Raw genomic sequence first — 23,956 nt, 5'->3', positions numbered from 1 at the left:
CAGAAAATAGGCTTAAAAGGATCCGCCCCTTTATTTTAATTTCCGCCTAAAATGACATACTCAAATATAACTGCCTGTGGCTCAGGCCTTGAAGCAAGGATATGCATATTCTTGGTACCATTTGAAAGGAAACACGTTGAAGTTTGTGGAAATGTGAAAGGAATGTAGAAGAATAAAACAGAATCTGGTCAAATATAATACAAAGGAAAATACTTTTTTTTTGTATTTCTTTGTACCATCATCTTTGAAATGCAAGAGAAAGGACATAATGTATTATTCCAGGCCAGGTGCAATCTAGATTTTGGTGTATGTGCAAAGTTTTAGACTGATCCACTGAACCATTGCATTTCTGTTCAAAATTTTGTCTCAAGAATGCCCAAATGTGCCTAATTTGTTTATTTGTAACTTTTTATGTTCAAAATTGTTTACTCTCCTCAAACAATAGCATGGTATTCTTTCACTGTAATAGCTACTGCAAATTGGACAGTGCAGTTAGTTTAAATTCTTGTTAATCTTTCTGCCAATATCAGATATGTCTATGTCCTGGGAAATTGTCTTGTTACTTACAACCTCATGCTAATTGCATTAGCCTACGTTAGGTCAACCATCCCGTGGACGGGACACCGATCTCGAAGATGCAAAGAGCTCGCTGTAGCCTTAAATGATTTTTGGCTATTCAAAGTCCCCTTTTTTTTTTACACAATGCAATTTTCCCAACAACAGAAATACAATTCTGTAGCCTATTATGTATTTGTATTATACACTGAACAAAAATATAAATGAAACATGCAACAATTTCAAAGATTTAACTGAGTTACAGTTCATATAAGGAGATCAGGCAATTTAAATAAATTCAGTAGGCCCTAATCTATAGATTTCACATGACTGGGAATACAGAAATGCATCTGTTGGTCACAGATACCTTTAAAAAAAAGTAGGGGCATGGATCAGAAAAACAGTCACTGTCTGGTAAGACCACCATTTGCCTCATGCAGCACGACATCTCCTCCACATAGTTGATCAGGCTGTTGATTGCCGCCTGTGGAATGTTGTCCCACTTGTCTTCAATGGCTGTGCGAAGTTTCCGGATATTGGCGAGAACTGGAACACGCTGTCGTACATGTCAATCCACAGCATTCCAAACAGGATCAATGGGTGACATGTCTGGTGAGTATGCAGGCCATGGAATAACTGGGACATTTTCCGCTTCCAGGAATTGTGTACAGATCCTTGCGACATTGGGGACTTGCATTATCATACTGAAACATGAGTTGATGGCAGGGGATGAATGGTGTGACAATGGACTTCAGGATCTCATCACGGGATCTCTGTATATTCAAATTACAATCGATAACATGCAATTGTGTTCGTTGTTCGGTCCGTAGCTTATGCCTGCCCATACTATAACCCCTCCTCCACCATGGGGCACTGTTCACAACGTTGAGATCAGCAAACCACTCGCCCACACAACACCCTATATGCTGTCTTCCATCTGCCTGGTACAGTTGAAACCGGGATTCGTCCAGGAAGAGCACACTTCTCCAGCTTGCCAGTGGCCATCGAAGGTGATCATTCCTCCACTGAAGTGGGTTACAACGCCGAACTGCAGTCAGGTCAAGACCCTGGTGAGGAGCACGAGCATGCAGATGAGCTTCCCCGAGACGGTTTCTGACAGTTTGTGAAAATTCTTTGGTTGTGTAAACCCACAGTTTCATCAGCTGTCCGGGTGGCTGGTCTCAGACAATTCTGCAAGTGAAGAAGCCGGATGTGGGACATTGTGTTCACAACGTTGACATCAGCAAACTGCTCACTCACATGATGCCATACACATGATCTGCGGTTGTGAGGCCGGTTGGACAGACTGCCAAATTCCCTAAAATTACGTTGGTAGAGAAATTAACATTAAATTCTCTGGCTACAGCTCTGGTGTACATTCATACAGTCAGCATGCCAATTGCATGCTCCTTCAAAACTGTTGTGTGACAAAACTGCACGTCTTAGCGTGGCCTTTTTATTGTCCCCAGCACAATCAACTTCTTGATTTTCCACACCTGTCTGGTGGATGTATTGTCTTGGCAACGGAGAGATGCTCACTAATGCACAACATTTTAGAGAAGTAAGCTTTTTGTGCTTATGGAAAATGTCTGGGATATTTTATTTCAGCTCATGAACCATGGGACCAACATGTTTTCGAGTTGATATTTTTGTTCCGTGAATGTTTGCCATGTGTTATGTATTCTAAGTGTTTTCTTGTGCTATTTTGTATGCAATGTTTGATTATGTAAATTCTGTATTTCTTCAGTTTGTGTAAACTGGGAGCAAATATGAATAAAATCAAAATTGCTTTTTCAACATGACCTAAAAATAGGTAGGTCTATCGATTGCACATACATGAAAGTGATGTCGATATTTAGCCTAATAATCTAGCTATTATATAATTTGGTTATCTCGGTTTTCTTTTTTAAATTATTAGCCTTGCTTCGCTTGTTTATAACATTGTCACATTCAGAAAGCCTTATTCTAAAATTTATTAAATTCACTTTTCGCTCATCAATCTACACACAATACAACATAACGACAAAGTGAAAACAAGTCTTTAGAAATGTTTGCTAATGTATTAAAAAATGAATAAAATAGAAATACCTTATTTACATAAGTATTCAGAACCTTTGCTATGAGACTCGAAATTGAGCTCAGGTGCATCCTGTTTCCATTGACCATCCTTGAGATGCTTCTACAACTTGATTGGAGTCCACCTGTGGTAAATTAAATTGATTGGACATGATTTGGAACGGCACACACCTGTCAATATAAGGTTCCACAGTTGACAGTGCATGTCAAAGCAGAAACCAAGCCTTGAGGTCGAAGGAATTGTAAGGGTACCAAAAAATGTCTTCAGCATTGAAGGTTCCCAAAAACACAGTGGCCTCCATTATTCTTAAATGAAAGAAGTTTGGAACCACCAAGACTCTTCCTAGAGTTGGCTGCCCGGCCAAACTGAGCAATCGGGGGAGAAGGGCCTTGATCAGGGAGGTGACCAAGAACGCTATTGTCACTCTGATAGAGCTCCAGAGTACCTCTGTGGAGATGGGAGAACTTTCCAAAAGGACAACCATCTTTAAAGCACTCCACCAATCAGGATTTTATGGTAGAGTCGCCGGACGGAAGCCACTCCTCAGTAAAAGGACTTTGACAGCCCACTTGGAGTTTGCCAAAATACATATAAATGACTCTAATACCATAAGAAACAAGATTATTTCCACCTTTCCAGAAACATGTCTCTCACTGTTGCCGCTTGTTATAGACCACCCTCAACCCCCAGCTGTGCCCTGGACACCATATGTGAAATAATTGCCCCCCATCTATCTTCAGAGTTCATACTGTTAGGTGACCTAAACTGGGATATGCTTAACACCCCGGCCATCCTACAATCTAAGCTAGATTGCCCTCAATCTCACATAAATGTTCAAGGAACCTACCAGGTACAACCCTAAATCCATAACCATGGGCACTCTCTTAGATATCATCCTGACCAACTTGCCCTGTAAATACACCTCTGCTGTCTTCAACCAGGATCTCAGCGATCACTGCCTCATTGCCTGCGTCCGTAATGGGTCCGCGGTCAAACGACCACCCCTCATCACTGTCAAACGCTCCCTAAAACACTTCAGCGAGCAAATCAAATCAAATGTATTTATATAGCCCTTCGTACATCAGCTGATATCTCAAAGTGCTGTACAGAAACCCAGACTAAAACCCCAAACAGCAAGCAATGCAGGTGTAGAAGCACGGCCTTATCCCGTCAGTAGAGGTTGCCTGGTTGCTCTTTAAAAGTGCTTTCCTCACCATCTTAAATAAGAACTGATATAGCCCTTGGTTCACCCCAGACTTGACTGCCCTTTACCAGCACAAAAACATCCTGTGGCGTTCTGCATTAGCATCGAATAGCCCCCGCGATATGCAACTTTTCAGGGAAGTCAGGAACCAATATACACAGTCAGTTAGGAAAGCTAAGGCTAGCTTTTTCAAACAGAAATTTGCATTCTGTAGCACTTATTACAAAACGTTTTGGGACACTGTAAAGTCCATGGAGAATAAGAGCACCTCCTCCCACCTGCCCACTGCACTGAGGCTAGGAAACACTCTCACCACCGATAAATCTACCATAATCGATAATTTCAATAAGCATTTTTCTACGGCTGGCCATGCTTTCCTCCTGGCTACCCCTAACCCGGCCAACAGCTCTGCACCCCCTGCAGCAACTTGCCCAAGCCCCCCCCCCCCCCCCCGCTTCTCCTTCACCCAAATCCAGACAGCTGATGTTCTGAAAGAGCTGCAAAATCTGGATCCTACAAATCAGCTGGGCTAGACAATCTGGACCCTCTCGTTCTAAAATTATCCACCGAAATTGTTGGAACCACTATTACTAGCCTGTTCAACCTCTTTCGTATCGTCTGAGATCCCCAAAGATTGGAAAGCTGCCGCGGTCATCCTCCTCTTCAAAGGGGGAGACACTCTAGACCCAAACTGTTATAGACCTATATCCATCCTGCCCTGCCTTTCTAAAATCTTCGAAAGTCAAGTTAACAAACAGATCACCGACCATTTCAAATCCCACCGTACCTTCTCCACTATGCAATCTGGTTTCCGAGCTGGTCATGGGTGCACCTCAGCCACGCTCAAGGTCCTAAACGATATCATAACAGCCATCGATAAAAGACAGTACTGTACAGCCGTCTTCATCGACCTGGCCAAAGCTTTCGACTCTGTCAATCACTGCATTCTTATCGGCAGATTCAATAGCCTTGGTTTCTCAAATGACTGCCTCGCCTGGTTCACCAACTACTTCTCAGATAGAGTTCAGTGTGTCAAATTGGAGGGCCTGTTGTCCGGACCTCTGGCAGTCTCTTTGGGGGTGATTCTCTGATCCATCTCTACGCAGACAACACCATTCTGTATACATCTGGCCCTTCTTTGGACACTGTGTTAACACTGTGTTAACAAACGAGCTTCAATACCATACAACACTCCTTCTGTAGCCTCCAACTCCTTTTAAATGCTAGTAAAACTAAATGCGTGCTCTTCAACCGATTGCTGCTGCTGGCACCCGTCCGCCCGACTAGCATCACTACTCTGGACAGTTCTGACAGAATATGTGGACAACTACAAATACCTAGGTGTCTGGTTAGACTGTAAACTCTCCTTTCAGACTCACATTAAGCATCTCCAGTCATCTCCAATCCAAAATTAAATCTAGAATCGTCTTCTTCACTCATGCTGCCAAACATACCCTCGTTAAACTGACTATCCTACCGATCCTTGACTTCGGCGATGTCATTTTCAAAATAGCCTCCAACACTCTACTTAGCAAACTGGATGTAGTTTATCACAGTGCCATCTGTTTTATCACCAAAGCCCCATATAATACCCACCACTGTGAGCTGTATGCTCTCGTTGGCTGGCCCTCGCTACATATTCGTCGCCTAACCCACTGGCTCCAGGTCATCTACAAGTCTTTGCTAGGTAAAGCCCCGCCTTATCTCAGCTCACTGGTCACCACAGCAACATCCACCCGTAGCAAATCACTGAAGCTGGAGACTTATATCTCCCGCTCTGACTTTAAGCATCAGCTGTCAGAGCAGCTTATGTACCTGTACACAGCCAATCTGTAAATAGCACACCCAACTACCTCATCCTCATATTGTTATTTATCTTCTTGCTCTTTTGCACTCCAGTATCTCTACTTGTACCTCATCATCTTGTCACGACTTCCACCGAAGTCGGCTCCTCTCCTTGTTCGGGCGGCGTTCGGCAGTCGACGTCACCGGCCTTCTAGCCATCGCCGCTCCATTTTTCATTTTTCCATTTGTTTTGTCTTGTTCCCCACACACCTGGTTTCCATTCCCTAATCACATTGTTTATATATATTCCTCTGTTCCCCCCATGTCCTTGTGTGGAATTGTTTTTGTTTCATGTTCAGTGTGACGCGCCAGGCTGGTTATTTCCCCCCTGGGTATACTTGTTTAAGGTTTGATTATTACGTTAGTTTAGTGACTGTATTTTGCGCATTTCTCTTTTTGCATTTCGGCTGGAGGTTTGACGCAGTTGCGTCCGTTTGTTGTGCTTCTGCCCTAATAAAGAGTGCGCCTGATCACAACTATCTGCTCTCCTGCACCTGACTTCAACACCAGTAGCGCACACGCTGACACATCTGCACATATATCACTCCAGTGTTAATGCTAAGTTGTTATTATCTCGCCTCTATGGTCTATTTATTGCCTTACCTCCCTACTCTTCTACATTTGCACACACTGCACATATATTTTTCTATTGTGTTATTGACTGTATGTTTCTTTATGTGTAACTTTATGTGTTGTTGTTTTTGTCACACTGCTTTGTTTTATCTTGGCCAGGTCGCAGTTGTAAATGAGAACTTGTTCTCAACTGGCCTACCTGGTTAAATAAAGGTGAAATAAAAAAATAAAAATTCTCTGGTCTGATGAAACCAAAATATAACTATTTCGCCTGAATGCCAAGTGTCACATCTGGAGGAAACCTGGAACCATTCCTACGGTGAAGCATGGTGGTGGCAACATCATGCTGTGGGGATGTTTTTCAGCGACAGGGACAGGGATATTAGTCAGGATCGAGGGAAAGAAGAACGGAGCAAAGTACAGAGCGATCCTTGATGAAAACATGCCCCAGAGTGCTCAGGATCTCAGACTGGGGCGACGGTTCACCTTCCAACAGGGCAACGACCTTAAGCACACAGCCAAGACAATGCAGGAGTGACTTCGGGACAAGTCTCTGAATGTCCTTGAGTGGCCCAGCCAGAGCCCGGACTTGAACCCGATCAAGCATCTCTGGACAGACAATTGCTGTGCAGCGACGATCCCCAACCAACCTGACAGAACATGAGAGGATCTGCAGAGAAGAATGGGAGAAACTCCCCAAACATAGGTGTGCCAAGCTTGTAGCGTCATCCCCAAGAAGACTCGAGGCTGTAATTTCTGCCAAAGGTGCTTCAACAAAGTACTGAGTAAAGGGTCTGAATACTTATGTAAATGTGATTTTCCGTTTTTTGTTTTTAATAAATTAGCAAAGGTTTTTTCTTAGTCATTATGGGGTATTGTGTGTAGATTGATCAGTAAAAATTCAATTTTAATCCATTTTCAGAATAAGGCTATAACGTAACAAATTGTGGAAAAAGTCAAGGGGTCTGAATACTCTCCGTATATTCAACTATTACGTTTTCTGCGCTCACAGAGAGACAGATAAACATCTTCATTCCATGTTTAGCTGACCTTTTCTGTGTGTGAAGTGACGCGGGAGGGCAAACAGTAATCTAACGACACATATAGCGAGTGGTCTGAGGCAGGCGATTACGAGCGATTTCAATTGCTACGTTAATAAAGACGGTTTTGAGAAATGGCTCGGAAATGTAAAGATACTCTTACGAAGGTTCTAACAATGAACTTAGCCATAAGATGCTTTTGGGAAACCGGGCCCAGATAGCTAACAACAATGACAAGAAGCTGCCATGTGGGGAGTTGTAAGTGGCTCGTTTCAGCTAGTTTTATCTTGTTCTTAATACCATGTTTGACTGATGTCACATCTATGCTAATATGGCAAAAATTCACAAGCTACAGTAGCTAACTAACATCTGTAACAATGTATTTAAGAGACAACAAGTGCTCTTTCTGCAAATGTATTTATGTTTTCAATAAACATTAGACTAAATATATTTTACATGTTGTCAGCAATTTAACCTGACCCGTCTGTTTTGCCCAATAAATTGTTAGGGTTTATGCACTATAGCCTGCTAGCATATTGTTTTGTTACACACACACAAACAATACAGATGTGTGTAAGGACTGACCAACACAGTCAATCTGGAGAGGGGAGGGGTGCATCTCTCTAGGCCAACCACGGAGGGTAGATTACTGGACAATACCATATTAGGAACTGTTTCAGTGTAGAATCGACAGACACAAGACGGATCTAATCTACCCAGCAACCAGATGTGGACAAAGGAAAGCACTAAGGGACTTGGACAAGTCCGAGGGCCAAGCAAAGGCGGGGCAAAGTCTAAACCGCGCCCAGCTTCTACTGTGATAGGCCAACAGACGCGTTGGAACTACGTCATCACGGTATAAGAACAGCTGTTTACGTACTTCCTGCCAGTTCCCTGCTTTTACCCTGCGTGGTGATACAGCGAACCCGTATATACGAAAATTGCATTTGCCATTCATTGTTTGCGGTAATTAAACATAATTAAAGAAAGTTAGCAGACCTTGCTTTTTATTTATCCTGACACCGGATGTGTTACACGCAGCGTTCACAATTTGCGCACCAACACTTCTACACAGTAGCGCACCAACCCGTCTATACAGTCATTAAAAAATATTAATGCAAGTAGACCAGTGATTACCTGGCTCATCCTCATCAGCAGGATAACATTATCCTCTGAGTCAATAGCAAGCATTTTTTAAACGGTGAGATTTTTGAGGTGGGTTATTTGAAGTGTTTTCCCCCCTCCAATTTATGCTATGGCCACGAATACGAATAAGCATGAGTCAACAACATTATTTGGGCATGAGTTAACAGAATATTAACTTTTCAAAGCAAGATTTTCACTGGACAGTTACTTTAAAGACTGATAGCACAGTCAGTACAGTCAGCTCAGCTATCCCCATTGAGACCGTGTCTGTGCCTCAATCTAGGTTGGGCAAAACTTAACATGGCAGTGTTCGCTCTAGCAATCTCACTGGAATAAAGACCTCCTCCATTCCTGTCATTATTAAAAGAGATTGTGATATCTCACATCTCAAAATAGGGCTACTTAAAGTTAGATCCCTCACTTTCAAGGCAGTTATAGTCAATGAACTAATCACTGATCATAATCTTGATGTGATTGGCCTGACTGAAACATGGCTTAAGCCTGATGAATTATTGTTTTAAATGAGGCCTCTCCTCCTGGTTAAACTAGTGACCATATCCCCCACGCATCCCGCAAAGGTGGAGGTGTTCCTAACATTTATGATAGCGAATTTCAATATACAAAAAATACATCATTTTCGTATTTTGAGCTTTTAGTCATGAAATCTATGCAGCCTACTCAATCACTTTTTATAGCTACTGTTTACAGGCCTCCTGTGCCGTATACAGCGTTCCTCACTGAGTTCCCTGAATTCCTATCGGACCTTATAGTCATGGCAGATAATATTCCAATTTTTGGTGACTTTAATATTCACGTGTAAAAGTCCACAGACCCGATCCGAAAGGCTTTCGGAGCCATCATCGACTCAGTGGGTTTTGTCCAACATGTCTCCGGACCTACTCACTGCCACAGTCATACTCTGGACCTAGTTTTGTCCAGTGGAATAAATATTGTGCATCTTAATGTTTTTCCTCATAATCCTGGACTATCGGACCACCATTTTATTACGTTTGCAATTGCAACAAATGATCTGCTCAGACCCCAACCACGGATCATCAAAAGCCATGCTATAAATTCTCGGACAACACAAAGATTCCTAGATGCGCTTCCAGAGTCCCTCCACCTACCCGAGGACGTCAGAGTACAAAAATCGGTTATCTACCTAACTACGGAACTAAATTTAAACTTGCGTAATACCCTAGATGCAGTTGCATCCCTAAAAACAAAAGTAATTTGGCATAAGAAACTAGCTCCCTGGTATACTCCGCAGAGTACGACCCTGCCTCACACAGGAAGCGGCGCAGGTCCTAATCCAGGCACTTGTCATCTCCCGTCTGGATTACTGCAACTCGCTGTTGGCTGGGCTCCCTGCCTGTGCCATTAAACCCCTACAACTCATCCAGAACGCCGCAGCCCGTCTGGTGTTCAACCTTCCCAAGTTCTCTCACGTCACCCCGCTCCTCCGCTCTCTCCACTGGCTTCCAGTTGAAGCTCGCATCCGCTACAAGACCATGGTGCTTGCCTACGGAGCTGTGAGGGGAACGGCACCTCAGTACCTCCAGGCTCTGATCAGGCCCTACACCCAAACAAGGGCACTGCGTTCATCCACCTCTGGCCTGCTCGCCTCCCTACCACTGAGGAAGTACAGTTCCCGCTCAGCCCAGTCAAAACTGTTCGCTGCTCTGGCCCCCCAATGGTGGAACAAACTCCCTCACGACGCCAGGACAGCGGAGTCAATCACCACCTTCCGGAGACACCTGAAACCCCACCTCTTTAAGGAATACCTAGGATAGGATAAAGTAATCCTTCTCACCCCCCCCCCCCCCCTTAAAAGATTTAGATGCACTATTGTAAAGTGGCTGTTCCACTGGATGTCATGAGGTGAATGCACCAATTTGTAAGTCGCTCTGGATAAGAGCGTCTGCTAAATGACTTAAATGTAAATGTAAATGTATACAGAAAATACCTGAGCCCTGAAGCAATCTTCCAGAACATTGGAACGGAAACGGCGCTACACCAAACTGGAAGTCTTCTGATTAGCTTAGAAAGAAAGTACCGTGCAGTATCGAAGAGCCCTCTGCTGCTCGATTATCCTATTTTTCCAACTTAATTGAGGAGAATAAGAACAATCCCCCCAAAAATGTTGATGCTGTTGCAAAGCTAACTAAAAAACAGAATTCCCCAAGAGAGGATGGCTTTCACTTCAGCAGTGATAAATTCATGAACTTCTTTGACAAAAAGATCATGATCATTAGAAAGCAAATTACGGACTCCTCTTTAAATCTGAGTATTTCTCCAAAGCTCAGTTGTCCTGAGTCTGCACAACACTGCCAGGACCTAGGATCAAGGGAGACATTCAAGTTTTTAATACTATATCTCTTGACACATTGATGAAAATAGTCGACCTTCAAGCTGCATACTGGACCCTATTCCAACTAAACTACTGAAAGAGCTGCTTCCTGTGTTTGGCCCTCCTATGTTGAACATAATAAACGCCTCCCTATCCACCGGATGTGTACCAAACTCACTAAAAGTGGCAGTAATAAAGCCTCTCTTGAAAAAGCCAAACCTTGACCCAGAAAATATTTAAAAAACTATTGGCCTATATCGAATTTCCCATTCCTCTCTCTCAAAAATAGAAGCTGTTGCGCAGCAGCTCACTGCCTTCCTGAAGACAAACAATGTATATGAAACGCTTCAGTCTGGTTTTAGACCTCATCATAGCACTGAGACTACACTTGTGAAGGTGGTAAATTACCTTTTAATGGCGTCAGACCAAGGCTCTGCATCTGTTCTCGTGGTCCTAGACCTTAGTGCTGCTTTTGATACCATCGATCACCACATTCTTTTGGAGAGATTGGAAACCCAAATTGGTCTACACTGACAAGTTCTGGCCTGGTTAGATCTTATCTGTCGGAAAGATATCAGTTTGTCTCTGTGGATGATTTGTGGATGGTTTGTTCCTCAAGGTTCCGTTTTAGGACCACTATTGTTTTCACTATATATTTTACCTCTTGGTGATGTCATTCGGAAACATAATGTTAACTTTCACTGCTATGCGGATGATACACAGCTGTACATTTTTGATGAAACATGGTGAAGCCCCAAAATTGCCCTCCCTGGAGGCCTGTGTTTCAGACATAAGGAAGTGGATGGTGGCAAATGTTTTACTTTTAGACTCGGACAAAACAGAGATGCTAGTTCTAGGTCACAAGAAACAAAGAAATCTTCTGTTGGATCTGACAATTAATCTTGGTGGTTGTACAGTTGTCTCAAATAAAACTGTGAAGGACCTCGGCGTTACTCTGGACCCTGATCTCTCTTTTGAGAGCACATACCAAGACTGTTTCAAGGACAGCTTTTTCCATCTACGTAGCATCGCAAAAATCTGAAACTTTCTGTCCAAACATTATGCTGAAAAATGTATCCATGCTTTTGTCACTTCTAGATTAGACTGCTGCAATTCTCTACCTTCCGGCTACCCGGATAAAGCACTAAATAAACTTCAGTTAGTGCTAAACACAGCTGCTAGAATCTTAACTAGAACCAAACATTTTTATCATATTACTCCAGTGCTAGCCTCTCTACACTGGCTTCCTGTTAAGGCTAGGGCTGGTTTTACTGCCAACCTACAAAGCATTACATGGGCTTGCTCCTACCTATCATTCCGATTTGGGCCTGCCGTACATACCTACACGTACGCTACAGTCACAAGACGCAGGCCTCCTTACTGTCCTTAGAATTTCTAAGCAAACAGCTGGAAGCAGGGCTTTCTCCTATAGAGCTCCATTTTCATGGAATGGTCTGCCTATCCATGTGAGAGACGCAGATTCGCTCTAGACCTTTAAGTCTTTATTGAAGACTCATCTCTTCAGTAGGTCCTATGATTGAGTGTAGTCTGGCCCAGGGGTGTGAAGCTGAACGGAAAGGCACTGGAGCAACGAACCGCCCTTGCTGTCTCTGCCTGGCCGGTTCCTCTCTCTTCACTGGGATTCTCTGCCTCTAACCCTATAGAAATCCCTCTAGTTGTGTAGGGGCTGTGCTTTGGCAAAGTGGCTCAGGTTATATCCTACCTGGTTGGCCCTGTCCGGGGGTATCGTCGGATGGGGCCACAGTGTCTCCCGACCTCTCCTGTATCAGCCTACAGTATTTATGCTGCAATAGTTTATGTGTCGGGGCGCTAGGATCAGTCTGTTATCTGGAGTATTTCTCCTGTCTTATTCGGTGTCCTGTGTGAATTTAAGTATATTCCCTCTAACTCTCTCTCTCTCTTTTCTCTCTTCCTTCGGAGTACCTGAGCCCTAGGACCATGCCTCAAGACTACCTGGCCTGATGACTCCTTGCTGTCCCCAGTCCACCTGGTCGTGCTGCTGCTCCAGTTTCAACTGTTCTGCCTGCGGCTATGGAACGCTGGCTGACCTGTTCACCGGACGTGCTACCTTGTCCTAGACCTGCTCTTTTCGACTCTCTCTCTCTCTCTACCGCACCTGCTGTCTCTAACTCTGAGCAATCGGCTATGAAAAGCCAACTGACATTTACTCCTGAGGTGCTGACCTGTTGCACCCGCTACAACCACTGTGATTATTATTATTTGACCCTGCTGGTCATCTATGAACGTTTTAACATTTTGGCCATGTACTGTTAAAATCTCCACCTGGCACAGCCAGAAGAGGACTGCCCACCCCTCAGAGCCTGGTTCCTCTCAAGGTTTCTTCCTAGGGTCCTGCCTTTCTAGGGAGTTTTTCCTAGCCACCGTGCTTCTACATCTTTATTGCTTGCTGTTTGGGGTTTTAGGCTGGGTTTCTGTATAGCACTTTCTGACATTGGCTGATGTAAAAACGGCATTATAAATACATTTGATTGATTGATTGATGGCGAATTTGTTGTCATACCTGAAATACTGTACATTTGTGTTGCAGATTAGACATAATATATCTGTCACGTTCCTGACCTTGTTTTCCTTTTGTATAGTTGTGTTTAGTGGGTCAGGACGTGAGCTGGGTGGGCAGTCTGTGTTTGTTCTATGTTAAGTGTCAGGTTTAATTGACCTTGTATGGCTTTCAATCAGAGGCAGGTGTTTTACGTTTTCCTCTGATTGAGAACCATATATAGGGAGGTTGTTTCACATTGTTTGTTGTGGGTGGTTGTATCGCGTGTCTGTATTCGTTACCACACGGGACTGTTTCGTTTGTCGTTCATGTATGTAGTCTGTTCCTGTTCGTGCGTTCTTCGTCTATTGTAAGTTCTCAAGTCAGGTCTGTCTACATCGTTTATTTGTTTTGTAGTCTGTTAAAGTGTTTGTGTTTCGTCTTACTTTATTAAAACTCATTATGTCATCATACCTCGCTGCACATTGGTCTTCTGATCCCTCTCTCCTCTCCTCGTCCGAGGAGGAGGAGGAGCTAGAGAATCGTTACAATATCAGTAGTACAGGAGTTGTATCTCTTACAAAGATACTTTCAGGTAATTCTCCTTCACTGAACCCCCTGGTGATGAAGCTTGCTTACAACAGATTATCTGTCTGTGTCTACAGGCATTTGCATGAGTAATAGAGGCAAACCTCTGCAAATTCCTCAACATCATTATCCCCCTCCAGTTTGTTCTACATTTACATAATTTAGCAGACACTCTTATCCAGAGCGATTTACAGTAGGGAGTGCATACATTTTTTTACTGGTCCCCCATGGAAATCAAACCCACAACCCTGGCGTGGCAAGTACTGTGCTCTACCAACTGAGCCACAGGAAATAATCTCTGCAGTCCCCTTCAATACCCAATCAGTCTGGTCTCGTAGACTAGACGTAAGATAGTAAATGTAAATCCGAGACACTGAAATTAGCAGGGTTGTAAAGTACTTAAGTAAAAATACCTTTAAGTACTACTTAAGTAGTTTTTTGGGGTATCTGTACTTTACTTTACTATTTATATTTTTGACAACTTTTACTTTTACTCCACTACATTCCTAAAGGAAATACTGTACTTTTTACTCCTTACATTTTCCCTGACACACAAAAGTACTCGTTACATTTAGAATGCTCAAGCCGGACAGAATTATGGCACCTATTAATATAACGCTCTGTCATCTCTACTGCCTCTGATCTGGCAACTACTGTGTTTGTAAATTGAAGTGTGCCCCTTTCTGTCCGTAATTTAAAATAATACGAAAATAGTGCCGTCTAGTTTGCTTAATATAAGGAATTTGATGTATAGCATTTACATTTACTTTGTAAATGTATGACAATGTAGTACTTTTTCTACCACTGTACTTAAGTACATTTAAAACCAGACACTTTTAGGCTTTTACTCAATTAGTATTTTACTGGGTAACTTTCACTTTTACTTGAGTCATTTTCTGTTAAGGTGTCTTTACTTTAACTCAAGTACTACAATTGTGTACTTTTTACACCACTGAAAATTAGTATGATATGCACTTGCGACCCAGTGTGCCACCTGTTATGAGCCCCACCTGTTTTTGTTTTTTTGCCTATCTTGCATGTTATTTTGGCATTAATATGTGTCACATACCAATTTGCAAACAGTGTAAAAAAAATTCTTAACTTAATAAAGCCGCATACAAACATGGTCTCTTTTTCACTTTTTTGAGTAAGGCAGCTCCAAAATGCAGGTGTTTCAGCCTAGTTCAGTGCTTTCTGTGGTGCTGGGGCAGCCCACGGAAAATACGGAGCGTAGGGGTTGGTAATGTTCTCTAGTTATGTCGTGATTGGCTCAGTGTTCTGTCACTCATGGAGACACTGCGTCACCGCAAAATCTACGGGTAGAGCTTGAAAATTCTAGCCACTTGGGTACATTAGAAGTGCCCGTCCAAGAAGGCTCAAGGTCATTGGCCACAGATAAAATGAGGTCAAATCACGTTATATCTACCATAGCTTTGATTGGACTGATCATGTCAACATCATACTTTAAAAATCTTAGCTAGCAAGCTAGCAGTCATCATCATGAATCAATTCGACAATCTACTGGCAAATCCTTTTCAATCCTTGTCATATGAAGAGAAATTATGAAGAGAAATTGCAGATAAAACATATCGGTGCTCATCAGCCGTTGGACAGAAACATTACAGAACAAGTTGGAAATCGCAAATTCAACAATGAGTGGTTTGGAAGGAATCAGTGGCTAACTGCAAGCATTGCAAAGCAATCAGTTGCCTGCTATTCAGTGAAGTGGGTGTGCGGTTCAAGTCTGGTTTTGAGGATCTCTTTTCCAAGCTTAAAAGGATAAACATTCAACAAGACCATCCTGTCAATCCATGTCATGATTCGACCTTGTTTTTTTAACGAGTTCCCAGTTGTCTTGAAAGAACCAGAATTCCAAAGAATGCCAGACTTTGATGACAAAGTTTGATGACAAAATTTGCCCACGAGGGACCGTTGCGCCACCTTCCTGTTCAAGTGAGCAGAGCACAACAAGGTGAGTCCAAAAATGTATAGTGTGCTGCTGCATAAATTATGTAATATGCCAGGGAGATATGCATACTGTAGCTAAGAAAGTAATACTAAGTGTATGTTGTGTAGTAAGCTGTTAGTAGCCCATGTGCCTTACGCTAATCATTTGGTCCCTTTTCCCCGCATAATTTTGCCTACTGTTCTGACTTGGTGGTGCACATGTAGCCTATAGCCTGTTTTAGAGAAATGTCATAATCGAATATTGTAAGAGCTTTCATTGTCTGCTTATATGACCCTTTTAATTATCCTACGGTTCTGTACAGGGAGAATACTGTAAGAACAGCCCATGTTCTGAGTTCTGTTGCTGTACATTTCAAAAGTGCTGAACAAATAGTTATATTGACTATGTCCTTCCTAGCTTGCTCATTAATGTCTTAATCAAAATTACGGATTGCCTCTTATCAGCTCTAGTAGAACAGGGGGCAGGCAAAATGACAGGTCAAGGGCAGGCAGAGGTCGGGAATCCAGATCGGAGTCCAAAAACAGGAGACAAAGGGCTTTGAGATATGGGTTTGATTCTAGACACATGAAAAGTGGGATATATACAGAGGGTACGGGGCAACAGAAGACAAACAGCAGAGGGGCTAATGACCTTTGAGATGGGGAAAGGGCCGATAAACCGTGGGAAAAGTTTGCGGGACTCCACCCGGAGGGGCAGATCCCGGGTGGAAAGCCATACCTTCTGCCCGAGACAATACCGGGAAGCCGGGGTCGGGTGGCAGTCCACTTGTCGTTGATACCTGGAGGTGGTCTTGAGAAGGGCCGACCGGGCTCTCTTCCAGGTACAGCAACAGTGGCGGACAAGCATCTGGGCTGAAGGTATGCCGACCTCGTCCTCTTGCTCCGGGAAGAGCGGGGGCTGATAACCCAGGGAACACTCAAAGGGCGAGAGACCCGTGGCAGAGCAAGGGTGTTGCGGGCGTATTCGACCCACACTAGTTGCTGGCTCGAGGTGGTGGGGTTGGCGGAGACCAGGCAGTGAAGAGTCTTTTCCAGGTCTTGGTTAGCTCGCTCCGACTGGCCGTTGGACTGGGGGTGGGGGTTCGGCTGGGAATGCTGTGCCTCAGTGACCTGCTTCCCTATTCCCCAGCTGAGTGCCATCGCCAGGGACAAGGTGGGAAGGATGGTCTCGGGTTCTGGGGTAGTGGGAATGCTGTGCCTCACTGACCTGCTTCCCTATTCCCCAGCTGAGTGCCATCGCCAGGGACAAGGTGGGAAGGATGGTCTCGGGTTCCGGGGTAGTAGCCATGGGGCTATAGCGGCGCATCCGACTTGACATTCTTGGATCCCGGTCGGTATGAGAGGGAGAAGTTGAACCGGGGTGAAAAGCAGGACCCACCTAGCTTGCCTGGAATTGAGAAGCTTGGCGGGGCAGAGATATTCCAGGTTCTTGTGGTCGGTCCACACAATAAATGGATGTTCCGCCCCCTCCAGCCTGTGCCTTCACTCCTCCAACGCCATCTTCACCGCGAGAGGCTCACGATTCTCCACATTGTAGTTCTTCTCCGTGATGTTGAGGAAATGGAAGAAGAATGCGCAGGGATGTAACTTGAGTTCCAGGGTAGAACGCTAGGACAGGACAGCCTCCACTCTGACATCCGAAGCGTCGGCGTCCACCACGAACTGTCAGGACAGGTCAGGATGAACCGAGATGGGAGCTGTGGTGAAACGGTGTTTGAGATCCCGGAATGCCGGGTCAGCAGCTGGAGACCACGTGAACGGAACCTTGGGAGAGGTTGAGTGCAGACAGGGGGGGAGCCAGGGTGCTATAACCCCGGATAAAGCGGCGATAAAAGTTTCAGAATCCCAGGAAACGTTACAGCTGCACCCTGGATGTAGGCTGCGGCAAATCCACCACCGCTTTCACCTTCCCGGAATCCATCTGTACACTCCCTGCAGCGATGATGTAACCCAGGAAGGAGATGGTGGAGCGATGGAATTCGCATTTCTCTGCTTTCACAAAAAGCTGGTTCTCCAGGAGGCGTTGGAGAACCTGTCGGACGTGGGACACGTGTTCTTGGTCTTTGAGGTAGATGAAGATGAACCGGTTCAAAATTTCGCAGAGAACATCATTAACCAGAGCCTGGAACACAGCTGGGGCGTTTGTAAGGCCAAATGGCATGACCAGATACTCGTAGTGACAACTGGCCGTGTTGAAGGCAGTTTCCACTTGTCCCCTTCCCGTATCCGCACCAGGTGGTAGTCGTTCCTTAGGTCCAGCTTGGAGAACACGGTGCCCCCCTGGAGCGGCTCGAAGGCCGAGGAGATGAGTGAGGCCCCGGTAGTCGATGCACGGGCGCAGGGTTTTGTCCTCCGCCGGCGGGGGAGGCAGATGTAGGTCCTCAATGTAGGTCTCCATAGCCTTGGTCTTCGAATCCATGGGAATGGAGAGGGGCTGAATGGGGATGCCCAGCTCGGACGCCAGGGTAGCGTCCATAAAGCTCTCATCGGCCCCAGAGTCAATGAGTACCCAGAATGATTTCGATTGGTTCCCTCACAGCAAAATGGCATGAAAAGAGGTGCAAATAAGGGGAGAGGAAAAGTTCTCCGGATGGCCCACCAGAGTACTCGCTCCTACCGGTGAGCCGGTCTTTTAGTGGACAGGTGGAGACGAAATGACCAGCAGTCCCGCAATACAGGCAACGCTTAGAGTGAAGCCTGTATAGCCGTTCGACTGGAGACAGCCTAGCTCTGCCTAGTTACATTGGCTCAGATAGAGGTGAATCGGCAGACTTCGGAGACTCTCGGGGGAACTCGGGTAGCCTCGGGTTCTCTCAGCAACGGAGCCATCGGGATGCCTCGGAGGTGAGGTGGAATCCTTGGGCGGGCGAGTGAAATCAAATCTCCTCTCCTTCCTTCATTCCCGTAGTCGCCCATCGATCCGAATGGTCAAGGCGATGAGCGAGTTGAGATCTGTCGGTAGTTCCCGGGCTGCAAGCTCGTCCTTTACTTCCTCCGAAACTCCGTGCAGGAGCATGTCAAACCACGCTTCCGGGTTCCAGGCACTCTCAACTGCCATCGTGCGGGAAATCCACTGCATAGTCTGCCACACTGCTGGAGTCTTGCCGAAGCTGGAGTAACTTCCGGGCAGCCTCTCTCCCAGACAATGGAGCATTGAAAATGTTTTACCTCTGCCACAAACTCCTCCAGACTGAAGCATACTGTTGTTCCCATACTGCGTTAGCCCTGGCGAGAGCCCTCCCGGACATTAGCATGATGAGGTACGCTATCTTAGAGCAGTCCGAAGGGAAGGAGGAAGGCTGCAGCTCGATGATGAGGGAACACTGAGCGAGAAACGACAGGTGTCCGACTCTCCATCGAAGCATTCCGGGTGACGTAAGCGGGGTTCCCGGGAAACCGGGGTGGCGGCGCTGCTAACAGCCGCGTTACTGAGGGTCTCGGAGTTTATAGTCGTGGTAGGTTGCCTAACAGACAACCCACGGAATTGCTCCAGCAATGTGTTCAACGCTCGGTCATGGCGTTCGGCCAAGGTCTGGAACCCTTCCATCAGACCACGAAGCAAGTCCTCGTGCCTTCCAATGGTGGCTCCTTGGGAGGAGATGGCATTGTGGAGCTGGTCCAAGTCTGCTGGGTCAGTCAAGGCCAGTTCATACTATCACTTTTTAGGGAAGACCCAGATGCAGACAGTGTCGAAGTAATAAAAGTTTATTACTAGAACAGGGGGCATGCAAAATGACAGGTCAAGGGCAGGCAGAAGTCAGTAATCCAGATCAGAGTCCAAAAGGAACAGAACGGGGGGATTGGAGGGACGCCATGTGCGACTGACGTGTTTTCCGTTTACCTCACGCGGTATTCTTATTTATTTTTATTTTTTTAAATATATTTTTTTACCCCCTTTTCTCCCCAATTTTCGTGGTATCCAATCGCTAGTAATTACTATCTTGTCTCATCGCTACAACTCCCGTACGGGCTCGGGAGAGACGAAGGTCGAACGCCATGCGTCCTCCGAAGCACAACCCAACCAAGCCGCACTGCTTCTTAACACAGCGCGCCTCCAACCCAGAAGCCAGCCGCACCAATGTGTCGGAGGAAACACCGTGCACCTGGCCCCCTTGGTTAGCGCGCACTGCGCCCAGCCCGCCCCAGGAGTCGCTGGAGCGCGATGAGACAAGGATATCCCTACCGGCCAAACCCTCCCTAACCCGGACGACGCTAGGCCAATTGTGCGTCGCCCCACGGACCTCCCGGTCGCGGCCGGCTGCGACAGAGCCTGGGTGCGAACCCAGAGACTCTGGTGGCGCAGCTAGCGCTGCGATGCAGTACCCTAGAGGTATTCTTAAAGTTTATGTGAATTTTGCAGCAGAACCGTATTTATTTTCAAATATTAGTTTGGTGATCCCTTTCCGTAAAAACCCAGGCTACTTTGCTATCGAATGTCAGCATGTTGACGAAACATAAGGCTAAAAGCATGACTTTGAGAAAACCCGGCTTACAAGACCTTCTCTCATCACCGCCCTCTCCTGAGTCTGAGGGCCCGGGGACTCACACTTTACCCGGGGGTGCTGCTTGGCCTGGCGGTGCTGAAATGAACATTCTCGAGGCCATCAAACTACTACGCTCTGAGATAGTTGAAATGAAAACGGAGGTAGTTGCTACGATTGATGCCTGAATACAGGAGGTTTCTGATACTTTAAATGCAGATCTAACCATCCTGCGGAACGAGACGGTGCCAGCAATCACATCACTCAAAACAACAACAGCATCGCACACTACAACGATTGCAGCACTGGAGACCTCCGCTACCAATGTCTCTGATTTAACTACATCCCTGGAGGCTGACGTGAAACGCCTGGATGCGGATTTGAAAAAGGTGCAGGAGAGTTGTGTGAGTTTAGAGGGATTCTCTTGCTGCAATAACCTGAGACTTGTATCGGTCCCAGAGTCAGCGGAAATGCCTCGCGCCACGGATTTCGTTTCTGGGCTGCTGAAGGATGTTCTTGCCTTAGATGAGAAGCCACTGATTGATCGTGCCCACAGGTTGCTGCGCCCAAATCCCCGGGATGGTGAGAGGCCCCGTGACATAATTCTTCGAGTGCACTTTTTCCATGAGAAGATGGAGATTCTCCGACGAGCCCGCAATACCACTCTGAGCTTTCAAGGACAGAGCTTCTCCATCTAACAGGACTACTCCCCCACGGTTTCCAGGCAGCGCTCAGCTTTCGGACAGGCCAAACGATTACTACGGGACCATCCAGGTGTGAAGTATAGACTGAGATTCCCGGCCCGGTTATGGCTATCTCATGATGGTAAAGACTACACATTTGAGTCTCCAGATGAGGCTATGGCTCACATTCAACGTCACATCAAGAAGTCTTGAACTTGCTCATAGATCAGCAACTGTTGCTTGCGAACTGTGGATAGTAAGTAGCCCACCTGTGGTACAATTATGTTCAGTTATAACATACTAGTTTTGGGGAGTTGGAGTTTACTCTGAGACAAGTTATTCTGGGGTTTTTGGGCACTCATTGCTTTTCCACTCTATGCTCTAATGACAGGGTCTTATAACGGGAATGACCAGGGTGGCCGAAATAATGCAATCAAGTACATTTCGTGGAACATCAAAGGGGTTAACAACCCTGTGAAGCGTAAGAGGGTGTTGACACACTTAAAGGGTTTGTATGCAAATGTTGCATTTCTACAAGAGACTCACTTGAGGACTGGTGAGCATTTTAGGATGCGTAGGGACTGGGTTGGTCAAGTGTTCCACTCTAACTTTGATAGTAAATCAAGAGGTGCTGCCATTTTGGTTGATACATCTACTCCCTTTGTAGCTTCTGAGGTTATTGCTGATCCTAAGGGACGATACGTTATAGTAACCGGTAAACTGTTTTCTACCCCTCTTGTTTTGGCTAGTGTTTATGCTCCCAATTGGGATGACACAAGTTTAATTTCTTCCTTTTTATCTGCTATACCCAATTTAGATTCTCATTTGTTGATTTTAGGGGGGGATTTCAACTGTAAAATGTCTCCAGTTCTTGACAAGTCCTCACGAAGAACTACAGGCCCATCTAAATGTGCCCTACTTATTCAATCTTTTCTTCAGAAATATGCTATGTTTGAGGTCTGGCGTTTCCTACATCCTTTTATTCCTTTTATTTCCTTTTATTCTCATGTTCATCAAACATACTCCCGGATTGATTACTTCTTTTTGGACAAAAAACTTCTGCCTATCATTCGGCGGTGTACTTACGAGAGTATTGTTATTTCTGACCATTCACCATTAGTGCTTGAACTAGAGTTTCCCCAGCGACCTCCTATGTGTTATCAATGGCGTCTTAACCCCATTTTACTCTCAGATAAGGAGTTTGTCAATTTCATTTCTTCTGAAATCCCTTTATTCCTAGAAACGAATTCAACACCAGGTATGTCCTGCTCTACCATATGGGAGTCTCTCGAAGCATACCTACATGGCCAAATTATTTCTTATACAACCAACCAAAACAAAGTTCGCTCTCAGCGATTTCGGGACCTGAGCGAATCCATAGCCACATTGGATGAGAAGTATGCTACGGATCCTTCCTCTGATCTACATAAAGAGCGCCAACTACTCCAATCTGAATTTGATGAGCTTTCTACCAGGCAAGCTGAACAGTTACTCTTGCGAGCTCGGTACAGAGTGTATGAACAAGGCGACAAGGCCAGTAAACTCCTTGCACATCAGATCTGTAAATCTGAGGCCTCACGTTTAATCCCACAAATAAGGACCCCGTCTGGTGCCACCACAGTTATACATAAAGAGATCAATGATCAATTCAAACAATTTTACTCTGCGCTATACACCTCTGAATCCCCTCAAGACCCTTTGCTGTTTGATTCCTTCTTTAATGGCTTGAATATGCCTTCAATTGATACAGACTCCCATGACTGTCTAGAAGAAGAATTTACACCTGAGGAGATTGCAAGAGCAGTGTCCGCAATGAAAAGTGGTAAATCACCGGGTTGACGGTTTTCTAACCTAATTTTACAGGACGTTTTCTGGTCTGCTTTGCCCGTTCTTGTCTCGATTATTTGCAGAGTGCCTTAATACCTCAAAGCTACTGCCTAGTCTTTATCAGGCTTCAATTTCATTACTATTAAAGAAAAAAAAGACCCCCTGGAATGTGGATCCTATCGCCCAATCTCACTTTAAACTGTGATTACAAAATCCTAGCCAAGCTTTTAGCCATCCGTATGGAAGGCTCGCTGCACCAAGTAATACACTCTGACCAGGCTGGCTTTGTGATAAATAGGCATTTGTTTTTCAGTATTAGGCGCCTTATGAATATACTGTACTCCCCAGCGTCGGGGGACCCGGAGGTGGTGGTCTCACTTGATGCGGAAAAAGCTTTTGACCGCGTTGAGTGGGATTACCTAACAGCTGGCCTTTATAGATTTGGCTTTGGCCCCAAATTCATTGAGTGGATAAAGATTCTTTATTTTTCCCCCATGGCTTCGGTACAGACTAACAACTTGTCCTCTGACTATTTTCCCTTGCATCGCGGATCCAGACAGGGTTGTCCACTCTCCCACTTGTTGTTTGCTTTGGCAATCGAGCCTCTCGCCATTGCACTATGCTCTAATGATGCCATTTAAGGAATAATCAAGACGGGCTTAGAGCAGAAAGTCTCGCTATATGCTGACGACCTCCTTTTGTTTATTTCTAACCCTGATACCTCATTGCCACGTGCCTTATCTGTTCTTAAAAAGTTTGGATCAATCTCAGGGTACAAGCTGAATCTAGGCAAGAGTGAGCTTTTTCCTGTAAATAAGGCTGCTTTAAAGTGCTCTTTTACACGTTTTCAGTTTAGGATTGTCCGGGATCAATTCACCTACTTGGGAGTTAAAGTGACAAAGAAATATTCAAATTTGTTTCAGGAAAACTTTGTTGCTCTAGCAGACAGTTTGAAACAATCTTTTACTTTTTGGAATTCGCTACCTCTTTCTCTTATCGGAAGGATTAATGTCATTAAAATGAATGTGTTGCCCAAATTTTTATATTTACTTCAATGTTTACCCATTTTTATTCCAAAATCTTTTTTTAATTCACTGGATT

Source organism: Salvelinus alpinus, chromosome 25 (genome assembly GCF_045679555.1).
Source record: "Salvelinus alpinus chromosome 25, SLU_Salpinus.1, whole genome shotgun sequence".
Lineage (NCBI taxonomy): Eukaryota > Metazoa > Chordata > Actinopteri > Salmoniformes > Salmonidae > Salvelinus > Salvelinus alpinus.
Note: the sequence above shows the minus strand (reverse complement) of the source record.